The sequence below is a fragment of the Megalobrama amblycephala genome, unplaced genomic scaffold (genome assembly GCF_018812025.1).
Source record: "Megalobrama amblycephala isolate DHTTF-2021 unplaced genomic scaffold, ASM1881202v1 scaffold502, whole genome shotgun sequence".
NCBI lineage: Eukaryota > Metazoa > Chordata > Actinopteri > Cypriniformes > Xenocyprididae > Megalobrama > Megalobrama amblycephala.
The window spans coordinates 55,245-67,684 of NW_025953417.1; the positions used below are offsets into that span (position 1 = coordinate 55,245).

A 12,440-nucleotide genomic window follows, 5' to 3' on the forward strand; every position below is an offset into this window, starting at 1 on the left:
ATTTAGCAAACAATGTTTATCCACATAAAGATGCAAGAACTAGCCTTCATAAAAGAAATAAAATGAAATGAAAATGAAAGGGCAACACAAACATCTCCTCCCTGTGATACTGGTATTACCGGTGTTGTCATTAACCGGTTGGAAAATTCCTCACCGTCACAACCCTTATAAGGATACATCGCAAAAACACTCACTTGTGAAAATGAAACTTCTTTAAACTGTTGGATTGACGTTGTGACATTCTGGCATCTTGTTTCTGGGTTTTTTAAAAAAAAATTTAAGAATTGCATGACAAATAACATAAACAAAGAACTAATACCAAACTTTTAAACAGTAGTGTATATATTATTATATTGAATCAAGCATAATCACACAGTATGCTTACTTGTAAATAAAATTATGTAAACATCAAACTGGTTGCTTATTCTATTCTGTAAAAATATGTGAAGTATTCTTATCATTTACAGTAGCTGTACCAAATGTAATCTTTCACTTTTGTCCATACAGTTTTGTTTAATCCAAATTTTATATATTAAAGCAACACATTCACACTTGGGTGTGGTCTCGGGTTATTTGGCTTATATTTACAAAGTGAACAAGAATTTTATAACAATCACACTAGGATAGATTAAAAAACTTGTTAGCCCACAGATATATCATACAGGTTTATTTCAGCTACTGCATTCAACAAATGATAACAATTAATAAAAGACAGTTTCAAAGCATTGCAAAATACAAAGGAAACCAAAAGTAACACCGGTTTATATACAGGCGAGCTCAGAGTTACAGTTTAAACAGAAAGTCCAGCTCACACCCTTGAGATTAGTGCTTACTTCTGCATTGTCAGGTAAGAATTATGTCTATTTGTATTACCTTACAAAACTGCTTCAAAGATAACTTTAACCCATTTTGACTGGATAGTCTTGAGAATTGGCTGCTTTGCTGTTTATAATGTTCATTCAGTAAACCGGTAAAACAAGAGGAATTAACCCCCTGGTGTTTGACATTCCCTGACATTTGTGCTTATTTCTGTTACTTATAACATTCATGTCTGAAGTCTGTTTACACTGTAGTCAGCACAAACTCTGCTTCAATAATATATGAGCAGCATGTATGTAAAAGTTTTAGTTTTGAGAAAATGACAATTGTGTGGTTTGTGAAAAAAAAAAAAAAAAAAAAGGTCACTGAAATAAGGCCATAAGACCCATACTGAATATTTTTTCACAAGACTTTTAAAAATGCATGTTGTATTTTTGGTTCAAAACAATATGAAAATTGTCACGGACACACACAGAGACAAGATGTTCAGATCCACATGCAGCATTTATTGGGCAATCCAAAGTCGTAATCCAGAAAACAGGCAAAGGTCAAAATCCAAGGAACAGTCCACAAAACAGAAAACCAGAGATACAAAAGTGCACGTAACACAAATTAACAAACCACAACCAAGGACAGAAACAACTGAGTATAAATAGACAGACACTAATGAGGAAACACAAAACAGCTGGGTGCAATGACATGGGATAATGAGTCAGGGAAGTGTGTTATGGGTAATGTAGTCCAAGGGGTGAAAACAAGAGTCCGGGATGGAGTGCCCTCTAGTGGCTGATTAGGGCACTCTCACTAGTGATCATGACATTACCCCCCCCCCCCAAAGGAGCGGCTACCAGACGCTCCACCAGACAAAAAAAAAAAAAAAAAAAAAAAAAAAAAAAAAAAACACAAACAAACAAACAAACAAACAAGAACACAAAAACTCAGGAGGGAGGTGAACAGGAGGAGGATCAGGCGGGTTCCAGCACGTCTGGAGTCCTGGCTGAGTGCCAGGGCGGTCCTGGAGGAACAGACCAGGTGGGTTTCAACGGTTCGGATGGCCTGGGCAGTGGCGGCAGGGCAAGGCGCTTAGTTGGCGCCGGCAGGCAAGTCAAGTCAAGTCAAGTCAAATTTATTTATATAGCGCTTTTTACAATTGGTAATTGTTTCAAAGCAGCTTTACATATTAGAAGCACAGAAAAAAAAAGAGAAGTGGTTAAAAATAAGCTGTACAAGCAAGCGTGGTAATATGTAACATATACAAGATGGTGCTACATTAAGCCAATGTCGGCTGACTCCCAGGAGTGGAAAAAACCCCCTAGGAGAAAAACCCAGCGTGTTAACACTGGGAAAAAAGTCCTAGGAGGGAAAAAAACCCTTGGAAGATATATATAATATATGTAAATGGATATGGAGATCAAAATCTGAATTATACATTTGTATTATAGAGATTAAAAATAGATTATATATAAATATATGCAAGCGGATACGGGGATTCAAAATCTGAATTATAGATGCAGCCAGGACTGGATCTGTAGGCCCATTGTCTCCTGGGCTACGTTGTAGTCAGGTCTCAGACACAGGTTCTCCATCTGATCTGGATACGGCCTGGATCCAGCACCCGGCAAACCTCAGGATAAGCAAAGAGACAGATATTAGCGTAGATGCCATTCTTATTCTGATGTACAGGTATATCTAGTGTTATAGGAAATGTTCTCGGTTCCGGCCGACCTAATTATTGCAGCGTAACAATCCTTTAACGGATTTGAAAAATGTTAATGTATTGATAATGTGTTATGTGTATGCAAGAGCAAAGAGATGTGTTTTTAGTCTAGATTTAAACTGACAGAGTGTGTCTGCTTCCCGAACAATGCTAGGAAGATTGTTCCAGAGTTTAGGTGCTAAATAGGAAAAGGATCTGCCGCCTTCAGTTGATTTTGATATTCTGGGTATTATCAACTGGCCTGAATTCTGAGATCGCAATAGAACGTGAAGGACTATAATGCATTAAGAGCTCGCTTAGGTACTTGGGGAGCTAAACCATTTAGAGCTTTATAAGTAAGTAGCAAGATTTTAAAATCTATACGATGTTTAATAGGGAGCCAATGTAATGTTGACAGAACTGGGCTAATATGGTCATACTTTCTGGTTCTAGTAAGAACTCTAGCTGCCGCATTTTGGACCAACTGTAGTCTGTTTAAAAGCCGAGCAGAACAACCACCCAGTAGAGCGTTACAGTAATCTAGTCTTGAGGTCATGAATGCATGAACCAACTGTTCCGCATTTGTCATTGAGAGCATATGTCGTAATTTAGATATATTTTTTAGATGGAAGAAGGCGGTTTTACAGATACTAGAAACATGACTTTCAAATGAAAAGATTGGTATCGAAGAGCACACCCAGGTTCCTAACTGAGGACGAAGATTTAATGGAGCACCCGTCAAGTGTTAGAGAGTATTCAAGGTTTTTTCGTGAGGAAGTTTTTGGTCCAAAGATTAGGATATCAGTTTTTTCTGAATTTAATAATAAGAAATTTCTTGTCATCCAGTTTTTAATGTCAGCTATGCATTCTGTTAGTTTTGTGAATTTGTAGGTTTCGTCAGGGCGCGAGGAAATATAGAGCTGAGTATCATCAGCGTAGCAGTGAAAACTAACACCATGCTTCCTAATTATCTCTCCTAAGGGCAGCATGTACAGAGTGAAAAGCAACGGTCCTAGTACTGAGCCTTGTGGTACTCCATACTGAACTTGTGATCGATACGACATCTCTTCATTAACTACTACAGACTGATAACGGTCAGATAAGTACGATTTGAACCATGCCAAAGCAATTCCACTAATGCCAATATAGTTTTCAAGTCTTTTTAAAAGAATGTTGTGATCGATAGTGTCAAAAGCTAGCACTGAGATCTAATAACACTAATAGAGAAATACAGCCACGATCGGATGATAAGAGTAGATCGTTTGTAACTCTAACGAGAGCAGTCTCAGTACTATGGTATGGTCTAAATCCTGACTGGAAATCCTCACAGATTCCATTTCTTTCTAAAAAGGAGCACAGTTGTGTTGAAACTGCCTTTTCTAGTATCTTTGACAGAAAAGGTAGATTCGAGATTGGCCTGTAATTTACTAAATCTCTCGGATCTAGTTGAGGTTTTTTAATAAGAGGTTTAATAATAGCCTGCTTAAAGGTTTTTGGCACGTATCCTAGTGTTAAATGAATTAATTATATCAAGAAGTGGACCTACGACCTCTGGAAGCATTTCTTTCAGTAGTTTAGTCGGCATTGGGTCTAACATACATGTCGTTGATTTTGATGATTTGATAAGTTTAGATAATTCTTCCTCTCCTATAGCGGCGAATGATTCTAGTTTTACCTCAGGGACACTACAGTGCACTGTCTGAAGCGAAACTGTAGACGGTTGCATGTTTTTAATTTTCTCTCTAATATTATCAATCTTGCAAGTAAAGAAGTTCATAAAGTCATTACTGCTGTGCTCTATTGGAAACGTCAGCAGTTGAATCTCTGTTTCTAGTTAATTTAGCCACTGTGTCAAATAAATACCTAGGATTATGTTTGTTTTCTATTAAGAGATTTGAAAAATAAGTAGATCTAGCATTTCTTATAGCCGTTCTGTACTCAATCATTTTTTCTTTCCACGAAAGGCGAAAAACTTCTAGTTTTGTTTTCTTCCAACTACGTTCAGCTTTTCTCAACAGCTCGTTTTAGAGCCCGAGTGTGCTCATCATACCACGGCGTTGGATTAGTTTCCTTAATCTTCTTTAGACGTAAAGGAGCGACTGCATCTAATGTGCTGGAAAAGAGAGAGCCAATAGTTTCTGTTGCAGCATCGAGTTCTTCTAAGTTGTCAGGTATACTAAGGCGATGAAACTGCTCGGGGAGATTATTTATAAAGCAATCTTTAGTGGTAGACGTGATGGTTCTACCAATATTTATGGCTGGGTGGTGGTTTTGTAGCCTTGGCTAACTTGTATTATACACGAAGACTAAATAATGATCTGATATATCATCGCTCTGCTGTAGAATTTCAACAGCATCAATATCAATTCCATGCGACAGTATTAGATCTAAGGTATGATTACGACAATGAGTGGGTCCTGACACGTGTTGTCTAACTCCAATAGAGTTTAAAATGTCTGCAAATGCCAATCCAAATGCGTCTTTATTATTATCTACATGGATATTAAAATCACCAACAACAAGGACTTTATCCGCAGCCAGTACTAACTCTGATAGAAAATCAGCAAATTCTTTGATAAAGTCAGTATGGTGCCCTGGTGGCCTGTATACAGTAGCCAGCACAAATGTCAACTTACATAATGTTACATAAAGCACCATCACTTCAAAGGAATTATATTTGAAATTCTTTTGAATGATTCTGAATATATTACTATAAATTACAGCAACACCTCCCCCTTTGCCTTTCTGTCGAGGATTGTGTCGATAATCATAACCTTGAGGACTAGACTTCATTTAAAGTAATGTAATCGTCTGGTTTTAGCCAGGTTTCTGTCAAACACAGCAAGTCTAGTTTATTGTCTGTGATAATTTCATTTACGAATAAGTGCTTTTGAAGAAATAGATCTAATATTCAGTAACCCAAGCTTTATCATTTGTTTATCTGAATTATCTGTGATTTTCATTTTTTGAACATCAATTAAATTTTTACCCTTAAAAGGTTTCTGAAGTTTTTTGTATTTACTAGTTCGAGGTACAGACACAGTCTCTATGTGATCATATCTAGGTGAAAGAGTTTCTATGTGCTGTGAATTATTTGAGTTCTGTGACGTGAGGCGGCTAGCAGACGGTCGGTTTAGCCAGTTTGTCTGCGTCCTGATCTGGGCCCTGGTTTGTCATGGTTTAGCTCTAAGACTATTTGCCAAATTTCTAGATAGAAGAGCAGCACCATCCCGGGAGGGATGAATACCATCTCTTTTCAACAGATCAGGTCTGCCCCAAAAGCTTTTCCAATTGTCTATGAAACCTATATTATTCTGCGGACACCACGCAAGGCGCTTGGGAGACCAAAGAACAACCTCTAGGGTGGTCTCCGGGCCTTGAGGGACGGAGGAAGCACTTCTCCTCTTCCTCCTCCTATGAGGGTGAGGCAGTGGCTCTGTGCCTACCTCATCTGTAGGCGCCCTGGCCGGAGCGGACTCCCTGGCCGGAGGGGACGCCCTGGCCGGAGCGGACTCCCTGGCCGGAGCGGACTCCCTGGCCGGAGCGGACTCCCTGGCCGGAGCGGACTCCCTGGCCGGAGCGGACTCCCTGGCCGGAGCGGACTCCCTGGCCGGAGCGGACTCCCTGGCCGGAGCGGACTCCCTGGCCGGAGCGGACTCCCTGGCCGGAGCGGACTCCCTGGCCGGAGCGGACTCCCTGGCCGGAGCGGACTCCCTGGCCGGAGCGGACTCCCTGGCCGGAGCGGACTCCCTGGCCGGAGCGGACTCCCTGGCCGGAGCGGACTCCCTGGCCGGAGCGGACTCCCTGGCCGGAGCGGACTCCCTGGCCGGAGCGGACTCCCTGGCCGGAGCGGGGAAGGCTTCCGGGCCTTCAGGGATGACTGAAGCCTTCCTACATTTACATTTACATTTATTCATTTGGCAGACGCTTTTATCCAAAGCGACTTACAAGTGAGGAATACAACAAGCGAGTCGTCATGACGAGGCAAATAGACAAGAAGTGCTCATAATACAAGTTATAGGCAGTGCTCAGATTATCCTAAGCTACAATAGAGAGGGATTAGAGGAAGTGAAAGGATAGGAATAAGGAGGTTTTTTTTTATTTTAAGATGAGGTTAAGTGCTCACGAAAGAGATGGGTTTTCAGCTGTCTTTTGAATATTGCCAGGGATTCCGCATTCCGGATGGAGGCAGGAAGATCGTTCCACCAGCAAGGAACAGTGAACGAGAACATTCTGGAAAGTGATTTTGTGCCTCTCTGTGATGGTACCACAAGCCTTCGCTCCTTTAATGAGCGCAGGTTTCTGGTAGGAGTGTAGACTCGTAAGAGTGAGTGGAAGTAGGAGGGTGCTGAGCCTGTGGCAGATCTGCAAGCAAGCATCAACGCCTTGAATTTGATGCGAGCAGCAAGTGGTAGCCAGTGAAGAGAGATGAAGAGAGGCGTGACGTGGGCTCTTTTGGGCTCGTTGAAGACGAGACGTGCTGCTGCGTTCTGAATCATTTGTAGAGGCTTGATTGTGCATGATGGCAGTCCAGCCAGAAGAGCATTGCAGTAATCAAGTCTAGAAATGACCAGGGCCTGGACCAGAAGTTGTGTTGCATGTTCTGTTAGAAAGGGCCCGATTTTCCTGATGTTGTATAGTGCAAATCTGCATGACCGAGCTGTCTTTGCAATGTGGTCTTTGAAGGACAGTTGGTCATCAAGGATTACTCCAAGATTTCTGGCCGAATTTGACGGGGTAATTGAGGATGTACCTAGCTGGATGCTGAAATCGTGATTTAGAGTCGGATTGGCAGGGAAGACGAGAAGCTCAGTCTTAGCCAGGTTGAGCTGTAGATGATGTTCTTTCATCCATGCCGAGATGCCCGCCAGACAGCTTGAGATTCGTGCAGCTACTGTGGGATCATCTGGTTGGAATGAAAGGAAGAGTTGTGTGTCATCAGCATAGCAATGGTAGGAGAAACCATGTGCCTGAATGATGGGACCAAGTGATGTAGTGTAAATGGAGAAGAGGAGGGGTCCAAGAACTGAACCCTGAGGAACACCCGTGGTCAGTTGATGAGCTTTGGATACCTCCCTCTCCAGGCAACCCTGAAAGAACTTCCTGTGAGATAGGATTCAAACCAGAGAAGCGGAGTACCTGTGATGCCCAGTGATGAGAGGGTGGACAGGAGGATCTGATGATTCACCGTGTCAAAGGCAGCAGATAGATCGAGCAGAATGAGAACTGATGATTTGGAATCAGCCTTTGCAATCCGCAGGGATTCAGTGACCGACAGCAGTGCAGTCTCAGTCGAGTGGCCACTCTTGAAACCGGATTGATTGACATCCAATTGGTTGCTCTGTGAGAGGAAAGATGACACCTGGTTGAAAACAACTCGTTCAAGTGTTTTTCCTATGAATGGTAGGAGAGAAACAGGTCTGTAGCTGTCTACAAGAGACGTGTTTAATGTGGGTTTCTTAAGCAGTGGGGTTACCCGAGCCTGCTTGAATGTGTTAGGGAAAGTGCCAGTGTGGAGAGATGTGTTGATGATGTGTGTCAGTGCTGGTAAAGTGTGGGAGCGATGGCTTGTAGGAGGTGTGTGGGGATGGGATCTAGAGGGCAGGTGGTGGGATGGCTGGAGAGGAGAAGTTTGGATACTTCTGTCTCAGTGAGGGGGAGAATGAAGAGAGGAGGTGTGTGGCTGTGTGTGTGGTTGGTCTGAGTTCCTGTGTGTGTGGAGCGGAGAACTGACTGCTGATGGTAGATGTTTTATCAGTGAAAAATGTAGCAAAATTATCAGCAGTAAGGGATGAGGTGGGTGGCGGTGGAGGGGGGCAGAGGAGAGAGTTGAATGTTTTGAAAAGTGTGTGTGTGTGTTTGGAGCGCTGTTGATTTTGTTGTGGAAATAGGAAGATTTAGCAGCATGAATTTCAGCAGAAAAGGATGAGAGCAGAAATTGATAGCTACTTAGGTCAAATTGGTCTTTTGATTTGTGCCACTTCCTCTCTGCAGCCCTGAGTTTGGTCCGATGTTCACGAAGAACATCAGATAACCAGGGATTAGAGGGAGTGGCACGTGCAGGCCTGGATGACAGAGGACAGATACTATCTAGAGAAGAAGTTAATGTGGAACATAAAGTGTCTGTTGCTGTATTCACATCTAGAGATGCGAATTGTGAGGGTGAGGGAAGAGAGGATGATACAGTAGAGGAAAGATCAGAAGAAGAAAGAGAGCGCAGGTTTCGTCTGAAGGTAACTGGTAGCGGGGTTGGTGGTGAACAAATGGGGAGTTGTAGATTAAAAGTAATGAAGAAATGATCGGAAATGTGCAAAGGTTTTACAAGAATGTTGTCGGTGATGCAGTTGCGTGTGTAAATGAGATCAAGTTGGTTGCCAGATTTGTGTGTACTTGTGGTGATGAGCCGATTAAGATCGAATGAGGCTAGAAGAGAGTGGAAGTCTGAAGCATACGGCTTCTCTAGATGAATGTTGAAATCGCCAAAAACTACAAGTGGGCTACCATCCTCTGGGAATGAGGACAGCAGCATGTCCAGTTCCTCTACAAAGGTACCCAGTTGGCCTGGGGGGCGATAAATTACTACGATATGAATTTTGACAGGAATTGCGATTGTAATAGCATGAAACTCAAATGAATTGTAGTTGCAAAGAGAGGAATGAGTCGAGTATTTCCAATTGTCAGAAATGAGAAGACCTGTGCCCCCACCCCTACCAGATTGGCGAGGGGTATGAGAGAAAGTGAAGTTGTTGGAGAGAGCAGCAGGAGTTGCTGAGTCCTCTGGACGAATCCAGGTCTCAGTCAAGCCCAAGATATTAGAGAAGAATTAGTAGCAAAGGCTGGAATGAAGTCAGCTTTGTTAACTGCTGACTGACAATTCCATAGACCCACAGAGACAGAGAGAGGAGTATTAGTGTTAGAAGAGGAGTAAACAGGACGCAGGTTAGAAATATTGCGCTGCCTTTTACGTGGGTTAGTGGAGCGTTGCCGAGAGACAACAGGAATGAGTTGAAAGCACATGCTGAGGAAGAAAGAAAAGTGTGAAAGGAGGGAAGAAACTTAAGTGCCTACCGGTCTTCACACGAGGAGGCTGAACGCTCCCGCTGACACTTCCGCGACAGCGCGCACACACAATTAATATACTGCTTATTAACACGCGATTGAAACGAGCTAGGCCCGCCTTGCAAATCAGCAGTGCAAAAGCCTAAACCCGTGAATGGCTGAAAACCGAAACTAACTAAAGCTTAAGTGCGGGCAATAACACCAATAAAGTCTGCAAACGCAGCTGTTATTCTAAACAAGTACAATTAAAATACAATTCTATATAGTCGAGGTAGGAAATAGGACAAACACAGATACGAATTAAATCCTTCCTAGCAGCAAAGAATAAACGAAGCAACTGACCCAGAACAGATATTAAGCAAAACACTCACGCGCTCTTGCGTCCGTCACCACTGCCAGCTCGCTAGTCCCTAGTTCCTCTTCCTCCTTTTACGAGAGTGAGGTGGTGACTCCGTGCCCACCTCCTCTGTGGATTCGGGAGCGACCTCGTGGGCTGGAGCGGCCTCTGGCTGAACATGTGTTGCCCACTGGCTTCTATGGCCGAGATATTTGACAAAGACCCAAAAATCCAGGATCTAAAGCCCCTCCAACTCCCACTGAGGCAGAGGGTCATCGAGGAATCCATTAAAAATCCCTTTTACCTCATCATTATACCGCAGCCCTCTCGCCATAGTCCAGAAAAACTGGGCAAAACACCCTACCTCCCTTCCCTCCTGACGTAGAGCCACCACCACCCGAAGTAAAGCCATCCGCTCCCCAATGGAGGCTGGGGGAAGAATCTGAAAACTCATGCTGCTGGATCTGTAAAATGGTGGTTTGTTCTGTCACGGATGCACACAGAGACAAGATGTTCAGATCCACATGCAGCATTTATTGGGCAATCCAAAGTCGTAATCCAGAAAACAGGAAAGGGTCAAAATCCAAGGAACAGTCCACAAAACAGAAAACCAGAGATACAAAAGTGCACGTAACATAAATGAACAAACCACAACCAAGGACAGAAACAACTGAGTATAAATAGACAGACACTAATGAGGAAACACAAAACAGCTGGGTGCAATGACATGGGATAATGAGTCAGGGAAGTGTGTTATGGGTAATGTAGTCCAAGGGGTGAAAACAAGAGTCCGGGATGGAGTGCCCTCTAGTGGCTCTAATGACACCTATTTACTCATTCACATAAAACAAAATATTGATTTCAAATTTGTAGTAGGTAGTGTTTATTGTCTCCCTTGTTTTGGATAAGAGAACTGCTGCAAACATCAACAAACAAAACATATACAACATTAACAACCAACCAACTCATATAATCCTGCATCATAAAATTTTTAAAAGTGGTAGCTTTCTAAAGACATATCTCTCATGTCTGTGTGGCAAGTATTTGCTGAGTTTCAGTTCATTTTTGAAACACGTTTTACAAAAGCACAAAGTTGTGTCGTTATTGTGAGTGTATACAAATAAAGGTAGACACTTAATAGTTTCGAATGATGTATGTGTAGCCCTCTTTCTTGTATGTATGAGCAAAATTGACAGTATTTTGAGTCTCTTTTGGACTGATAAGAAAAAAAGTGAGGTGCTATCACCGGTGCGACCGCCGAACCTGAGTTAAATGTCTTTAACTTAAAAAATATTTTGATAAAAGTATATGTTTAAAATGTTAAGGGGTTTTAAATGTATATTAAATAGTGTTAATATTTTGAGTAAATTGTAAAAATTAGGATTTGAAAATCAGTGAATCGGGAAAAAATTGAAATGGAGACTAGTTACTTTGACTAGAACAAGAAGAATATAATTTAGTGACTGACCATCATACAGCATCTGCTTCAGATGTTTATTTATTTATGTATTTATTTTTAATTCAATGCATCAATTTATGGCATTTTTGGTTAAACTATCCAGAAGATGTCTTGAGTTTTTGCATTGTATTGCTTGATTAAAGTAAACTTTCCTACCAGTGAGTGACGTTTACTGTATTATGTACCTGCCCTAACCTTTGATATTCATTTTCAATGTATTCTTTACAGAAATCAGTGAAGATTTGACAAGATCTACACCAAAATGCAATTCCTTTGCCTCTTTTGGCTTGTGACCATCAGCGTGATAGCGTGTTTCTTCTTTGTTATAATATCATTTATTAGGTAAGGAATATTAAGAAGCGAGGAAATTTCAAAAATGGACTTATTGCACAGGAGACAACCTATCATGGCACCACGCTTGAATTCACTGAGCTTCTGTGACTCAATCTTTCACAAATGTTTGTAGAAGCAGTCTGCATGCCTAAGTGCTTGATTTTATACACCTGTGTCCATGGAAGTGATTGGAACATCTAAATTCAGTGATTTGGAGGGGTGTCCCAATATAGTGTATATACCAATCAGGCATAATATTATGACCACTGACAGGTGCATAGTGTATATACCTACATGCATACATGCTCAGCTTTAGGTCATTCCTCTCTTATACTTTAAAATAAACATTAATACTGTGTTTTTGTACTGTTTCTTTTTTTCCATCAGTGTTAGAGAGTTCAAGAGCGAGTTTTCTGAAGGAGAGAAGGAGAAAAGTGTTGGGACGGTAGTTGGAATAGACCTTGGGACAACGTACGCCTGGTGAGAATGAGTTAGATTTCATAATAAAATAGTTGGTTTGATAAAAAAAAGAAATTATATATATATATATATATATATATATATATATATATATATATATATATATATATATAATTTTTTAACAACAAAATATAATTATAGAAATATGTACACATTTTATAAATATTTTTATATTAGTTTTTTATATACAATATTTAAAAAAAAATATATTTAAAAAATAGATTAAATGTTCACAATAAAAATGTTGAATTTATATA

At 41.2% G+C, this 12,440-nt stretch overlaps 1 long non-coding RNA gene across 1 annotated transcript; it reads left to right on the top strand.

Annotated features, from left to right (window-relative positions):
- Window positions 1-485: 485 nt before the first annotated feature.
- Window positions 486-12,183, top strand: LOC125261840. Its single transcript, XR_007183448.1, has 3 exons — window positions 486-847; window positions 11,599-11,712; window positions 12,091-12,183. It is a non-coding gene; the product is annotated as an uncharacterized LOC125261840 (long non-coding RNA).
- Window positions 12,184-12,440: the final 257 nt, after the last annotated feature.